Genomic DNA, 7826 nt, shown 5'->3' with positions numbered 1-7826 from the left:
AAAGTCACACTCCATCATACTCCAATTGATATTTAATTTGCTATTCAAGAGTTCGTTTTTGGGACTATAGGATAAGGACTAGATAATTTGATCACTTACTCAATTTTAATATAATTATTTAGTTTTCACAATACATTCAACACAAGAACTAATTATAATTATTTGCTATAGTCTAAAAAAGGTTCAATTATATTGGCTAATATAGACTCATTATAATTATTTAGATACACATATAACTGAAATATGTAATTATTATACACATAGTTATTATTATTGGTAGTTAATTAGAATTATTTAGTTTTCACAATACATTTGACATAAGAACTAATTATAATTTTTTTCTTTTTCAGACTATAGCATTTGAACCTTAATAACCATAGAATTGTCCAAAAAACATAGTAAATACACCCCAAATCAAATCCAAAAGAAGGGAATAAGAGGAGACATTTAAATTTCACACCAAAAAGGACAAGGTGATTGTGAGTGCCGGTTAACATTCGACTTGAAAATGTTAAGGTGACTCATTAGAGTGAACAATGTTAGACCAAGGTGTGCGACATAAGATGTGCAGATATCTCTAATAAATGTCATTGGGTAACCTGTTTAAGCATGCATAGGTGACCAAAAAAACATTGTCCAAGATATTGACTGCTTTTAGTGGTATAGGACATTTATGTCAAACCTTAAAACATGATTCCAATGAATAATTGTGCTTTTTGACTCTCACAATGTTGTATGTTCATTAAAAAGCATTGATATCAAAAAAGTTTCATGTGTTAAGGTACATAATTTGTGCTTTTAGTAATGTGCTATGTGCTTTCATAAAGCACAAGAAGCATGTCACCTAATGATGCTAAGACCTAATTTAGGTATGTGCCAATTGATTGGATCCAACTACCCTTATTATGCTTTGCTAAGCCAACTAACATATGAGTTATGTTGACTCATCAGCCCTTGCAATTGACCATCTCCTCTTTCATGGCTTACTATTTGAGGATTGTCAAGTACACTGGGATGTTGTTGGATGAAGAGAGTAAAATAAAGTTGAGCACAATGCTTGATAGATGAGATCAATGACAAGAGAATGAAGAGAAAAGCCGAGCACATCATGGAAAAGGGAATAGCATAGAAACAATACATAGTTCAATTGGGACAAGGGAGTGTCTTCCCTTGCATTTTCCTAGTGCCTAAAGGCATTGTGGTCAAGGTGCAATGCAGACAAAATCAATGTGCAAGGAGATAAATGTAAGGGCAAAGGTGGGCATAATCCTAACATCCACTAACCACAATTGAGAATCATAGGAGTGGGGCTTATGTACATAGAAATTGCTCAATAATACTTTGTAATGTCTTCAATGGTTTGAATGTTTTGAAGATGATTCATTACTCTAACAAATCGCGAGATTCTTGCAAGCGAAATGCAAAATATAAGATCTTGTCTATGGGGGTGTGAGGAGGACAAAGCTTTTGCCAAGTTAGTGTTGGAATCTGATGAGGAGAGCTCAACAAAGTTGGCATCACGCTCAAATCTAGGGATTCCCTATGCATGAGGGCAAACGAAGCTCGCAAAAACAAGATGATGTGAAGAGGAGGGTACCACCTTATACCAGTAGCATCATAGAGGACACACCATAAGGCCATGCCTGCTACCACTGCATCAGCACCCTACAATAACCACAATAGAAATATGCAAGGAATCAATAGGATTCGCCTCTAATCTTGCAGACCTGGAAGCTTCCTAATGCATGATTATGATATCTCAGTGCTAAGGCAAGCTCTGTGCTACAAAATTAGCCTAACGATGCATCGTCATGATGCATGCGGAGAGATGGAGACATTTGCCGACAACTCACATCCTTTCTAGTCGCAAAGAACCCAATGCATCTAGGCCCCACCTTTGTTCAACTATACACTGCAACATGTAACTTATGAGCTCTTGTGAACATATCCTTATTTGAATGGTATTCAATTTCTTGAAGATACAATTCTTTGGGCATCACCAACTCAATAATAAAGAACTATTCTTGACATTTATAGGGAAGATTGAGTCTTGATAGACCTTATGTCGTGTCTCATGTCCATAAAAAGCAAGCCCTTAATGCCCATTAACAACTAATATCATAAACTAATCATAGTTAGCATCCCTAATCATATTCAACTCGATGAGATGAGCCATTGAATGGATTCCCCCACACCACCACTCCTAGACACTACCACACCTTCACTCAAGGTGCAACAAGAAAGAAGCAAGTGGCAGATTGAAGACGTACTTGGACATGAGAAAACCTCACTCCCCCTCAAGATCTTCTTGGTCGTGGACATCTTTTTGTCCAAAACCCTCCCAATGGCCCCTTTGATCAAGATAGCTTGCAATGGTTGCCTTTGTTGGACCCACGTGCACAATGTATGTTCTACACGTGAGGTTCCAAGACCTAATTGTGGGTGAAGGCAACAGGATTAAGTTTCCCACGATGTTCAAGAGAGTGTCTCATCATAAGAGGGATCTCGGTAGCATGAAAAACCTCAACGAATGGAGTTCAATGAAGGAGACCATGTAAAGCTTTCATCACAACCACTTGTTACGTGTCTTATTTGTTAATTGTTCATGAGCTTCAAAGCTTCAAAACTACTCTCTAATCTGAAACATCAAAGCTAGAAATATTTTTGAACTTTTCCTCTTTGTGGGGTGGCATCGTCTTGACTCTATAGAGCATGCATAAATGTCAAAAGAATGGCATCAATGTTCAAATTAGAAAAACACACGTGTTCGATTACAAATTAGTTCAACTCTTTGAGAGAGCACCTATCTCTGCACTATGGCCACGAGCTCAGTTGCATGGCCTCAAACGAGCAAGGATTCCCTCCTTAGGTGGGACATGTGCCTGCAACTACATGTCTGTCAAGTCTCCTAGCACGTGTAGCCCCACATGTTCATCCTGGACGAATGTATCAATGGCATGTGAGGTTGCCTCATCCTCTCCCTCGTTAGACATGCCTGCAAGTGTCTCCTCCTCCTCCTCCTCATACTCAGCCTCTCCATCAACAGACACATGTGCCTCGTCGTCATTGTCATCAACATGAACATGTGCGTCCTCTTGGGTAGACGGAGGAGGCACCGGAGTGACCTGAGGATGAGGTGGGACTGGAGGCTGAGGAGCCTCGTGTCAAAGAGAGGAATATACATGCATGCATCATCTCCTTAACACACGGGTCATGTTCTACCTGATCGCGTCCTAAAATTTATTACAATGATGAATGAGCAAAGCATTCATAACAACACGAGAAGAAATATGTAATGCATTAGAACATAGAAACTATAAAAACATACCAGGGGCCATGCCGAAAGTCTCTTGCAACACTTGCTTCATGGTGTCAGCCAATCTCGTAGCTGTTAGCTCGAGGTCGACGGCCTCGGGGACCTACAAATGTAGTACATGATAGTAAGAATTGAGTGGAATGAGTAATGAAAAGTGATGGACTTGGGGTGGCCGTTAGTCAACGACAAGTCTCTTTCCCTTCAAATCACGTGGAACCGGGGAAGTAAGGTCCTCATGCAAGGACGTTTTGCCCTTACAGTCTGGATATATAGAGAGAGAGAGGTAGATAAAAATGTACATGTATATATGTACAAATATATCTGCCTTTTTTTTTTTTGAGTATATATAGCTATATAGAAGCATAAATATGCATATATGTCCTAGTATATCTATAGGTTGGCCGTTAGTCAACGACAAGTCTCTTTCCCTTCAGATCACATGGAACCGGGGAAGTAAGGTCCTCATGCAAGGATGTTTTGCCCTTACAGTCTGGATATATAGAGAGAGAGAGAGGTAGATAAAAATGTACGTGTATATATATACAAATATATCTGCCTTTTTTTTTTTGAGTATATATAGCTATATAGAAGCATAAATATGCATATATGTCCTAGTATATCTATAGGTTGATTGCAAACGGGTGTATCCAGCCAATGAAAGTGGCTTCTCCACGATCTTGGAGCATGGTGAAATCCCCGCTAAATCCCGCACTCGGTGAACGTGATCGCTCCAACCCAACTGTGCTCTGGTGTAATCCCGCACTCGGGTGAACGTGATATCTCCAACCCCTCAGTATGTTGTGCCATCCCTAGATTTCCTTGCGTCACGCCAACTGAGTTCCAGCGCTGCTTTGAGCAGCCTTGCCTCTTCAAGCAACCTACATGAGAGACCTACAGGCTAAAGCAATCCCTTCCGCCGTAGCGCTTTCCTTGAAGTGTCAATCGAACAAGGTAAAGGAAGCAGGCACGAAGGACAAGCCGAAGCTGTAAAGAGACTCTTTTGCTTGCTCCTATTGCAGTACCATTCCAGCAACGGAATACTTCGACCAGACTCTTGCTGGACATAGGGGTCAACTGTGACGATGGAGCCTCTTCCAACAGCCTTTACTTCGAGCGTAAGGATAGATGTAGCCTCATGCCTCACGTATTGCATCGTATTGCAAGAGGAGGAGGAGACACGCGACAAGAGAGACAATCACAGACTCAAACAGGTCTACGAACGTCGACGAATGCAATAGAGAACGACTACCAAACGACCAACAAGAGACAGCATGTACCAGGCTACATCGACTGGCTATGACTTCATTGACATTCGAAATGACGATTGAGACCTCGAATGGCGTACAAAATGGATGGGATCCTGCAGCTTCCCCACGTGGACCAAAGCTTCCACTAGAATCCTAGAGCTTCCACACACGTACCGTAATGGAGCAAAGCCAGATGCCATCCATGAGCAGGACAAAACGAGGCGTCTGTCGCCAACCTAGAGCATTAAAGGCCTCCCAATGATGCAGAACGATGACAAATGATGCCATGGATGTGCATGATCAAAGCTTCACCAAAAAATCCTACGTGCATGATTGAAGATTCACCGGAAAAGCGTTGTCTTAGCCTGTGAGGGTCGAGGGAGGGTCGAGGGTCCCCCATCAGGAAAGAATGGGGTCCATTGCCTACCCATGTGCCAGCGTGTGCATGGGACAAAAGGGAGACCCCTATATCTATCCTTAGGCCTAGAAGAAAGTCTGATATGGTTGAATCTCTTGGCGAAAAGTCGTTTCCAATGCACAAACATAGTTTAGTGCTTCCTACAGGCCCGAAGGACTAGCGTCAAGTTTGGAGATACACCATTGTTGAAGTTGTTGTTGCAGTGGTGTTGGTGTTGGTGGAGAACTCATGGGGGTAAGTGCTTGATCATGATCAGGTGGTGTGGAGGGGGTTGGAGGTTGGATTTGTGCACGTGGGTGTGGAGTAATTGGAGGTTGGATTGGTGAAGGTGTAGGAGGTAGAGGGTTAGTATATAATCAAATGAAGGCGACTGCATTTTTCCAGTGATATCAAGGGTGTAGACTCGGCTCGCATTAGGATAAAGAATGCCCCAGTTATGCTTTGTTGCAGGTTCAGGCTTCTGATTTTCATTGAAGAGGGAAAAAATGTAGGTAGGAATGAAAGTTTGAGGTCGGCAAGGCATTCCTGTGAGAGGATTAGCAAGCATCTTGTCAACAAGCCTCTAATTGTAAGCTGCAACATTGGCTATGGTAGCTCCAAACTGATTCTGATTACTAGCACTCGGCCATCTGGTCTCACTGATGGCCAGGCTTACATTAGGATAGCCCAACTGGGTCATGGTTGCTACCACAGCATCCCATTGTGCATCAAGCAGGCTGTTGTAAAGAACGTCTCCATCCTGCACAACATCAACGTTATCCCCGAACATAGCATATTGCAGTTGGATTTGTTGCGAGTTCTAAGCCCAGATCAGGTAAGGGTAGACATTAACAAAGAAGCTGGAGCTAGTCTCAGTGGGGAAATGGAGCATGGGCTGAAGAACAAAAGCTACAATGTCGTCTCTAAATCTACTAGAGAAGGGAGGAAAGGAATTGCCAAGGATATTCAATGAAGAAGCAGTAGTAACTTGAATGGAACCACAGAGGTGGAACTTGCAGAGAGCATTGTAAACATTCTGCATGGTAGGGAGTTGCTTGTACCAGAGGTCCTGATTATTGTAATCACTAAGCACCTCATTGCCGACAGTGATGATGTTAATGAGAGTAGCAGGACAGTGGGAAACTACCTTTTGTCAAATCCATTGATTTGCAGCATCTTGGGGAGGCAGTCAATAGAGCGAGCGAGAAAAAGCGAGCGAGCCCAAAAAAGCGAGCGACAATTAGTTGAAGTGGTTGGAAAATCAAGCAAGCAAAGAAAGAATCTAAGTTTTTTATAAAATAATTGCTTGAAGTACAAAGTATTCAAAAAGGTGGTTATGTGCCACAAAATTTATATTCTGATGCACACAAGTTTTTTAGATGGTGCAAAAAGGCATGATATTCATCTAAATCATGCCTTGTCATTTGATTTGATATGTAACATTATGCCATTTATATTTGATAATCAAAAGATGCAGGGATGTTAAAAACTCATCTTTTGGGCCAAAACAATCAAATGTTGACATCTTGCCAAAATATAGGGATGTGAAAATGTCCTCTTTTGGGCCAAAACAGGGGAGCGCGTTAACGCGCTCCCTGTTTTGGCCCAAAAGAGGACATTTTCACATCCCTGTATCTTTTGATTTACAAGTCCAAATGGGGTCATGTTACATATCAAATCAAATGGCAAGGCGTACTTTAGACGATTATCATGTCTTTGTGCACCATCTAGTAAAATTTAATGCACCAAAAAATGAATTTGTGACCAATTTGCTGCATTGGTAAGGAGGTAAGAATAAATCATTAGGGAAGGATATTTTTGCAGTAATAAAGAAACATGGGTTTTGTTCCAAGAGTGAATAGAGTTAAAAAACCTATACATATGCATGGAATTTAGACTAATCCATGCAAGGAGTCCTTGGAAAGATGATCTCAATTACTCTAGTGGAAAGAGAGAACTTGATTGCAGTAGGGTTTGTCTTTGATACAAACAATGACTTGGAAGTTAAACATACAAACTGTCTCATGGATGATGTGAAATTAGTGTTAATGGCTTTAAAGTTATATGCATGTTTAACCTTCTGGCATTGAGGGAACATATGCACTTTTGAATAAGTTATTATTTTTTGCTACTAAAATGGGGGATTTATAAATCTTTTATGGTTTTTTATCGCTCGCTTTTTTTGGCTTGCTCGCTTTTTGTCGCTCGCTTTTTGGTAATCCTCCATCTTGGGAAAAGGCTAAGTAGGGCAGTTCTTGGTTGGTGATTGGGATGGCTACTTGCAGGCCAGTATTAGACAAAGTAGACAGGATCTGAGGATCAGCATCAAAGATTTTGACCATACCAAAGTTAAGAGATTTGATGAGAGACACGGCCTGGGGAGGGGAAGGGAGGTTATTAGCAAGGCAACCATAGTTGATGCCCATAGAAGCTATTGTTGCACTCGGATGTAACAAGACAACGACGACATATGAAAAGGAGGTTAATTGTTGGCTTGACGCTTATATATTACTGAGATGTTGATGCTGCATCATATGCATTATAATGGAAGAAGAACCAAAATAGACAAGGAGGGGCGGGATGAAGTACCTGGCGTGATGAAGGTGGTGGCAATAGAGAGCAAGAGTAGCCATAGACAATATCATTGTGAAGCTACCATAGCTAAGTGTTCCATGGTGAGTAGAGAGAGAGAGTGTGTGTGTTTGTTTTTATATCTATTAGTTGGCCTGTTTTTGCACTTGTTAGTTGATGTTGCCTCCCCCACTCCACTTTCTTGTGTGCTCTACGTGCAGAATGTTTTGCCCAAGCTCAAATGTCCTTCAGAGTATTGAATACTCATAGATTTGGCAAGTCTACTTTTCATCCA

The 7826-nt window shown here is 41.3% G+C and overlaps 1 pseudogene; it reads right to left on the bottom strand.

Annotated features, from left to right (window-relative positions):
• Positions 1–2888: 2888 nt before the first annotated feature.
• LOC147882498 (glucan endo-1,3-beta-glucosidase-like) lies at positions 2889–7593 on the bottom strand (annotated as a pseudogene).
• Between the last annotated feature and the right edge of the window lie 233 nt (positions 7594–7826).

The sequence above is a fragment of the Dipteris shenzhenensis genome, chromosome 29 (genome assembly GCF_047967505.1).
Source record: "Dipteris shenzhenensis isolate YYH24624 ecotype China chromosome 29, Dip_SZ_1.0, whole genome shotgun sequence".
NCBI classification, from domain to species: Eukaryota; Viridiplantae; Streptophyta; class Polypodiopsida; order Gleicheniales; family Dipteridaceae; genus Dipteris; species Dipteris shenzhenensis.
The sequence above is the reverse complement of the archived record's forward strand: the minus strand, read 5'-3'. Positions and strand labels throughout refer to the sequence as shown.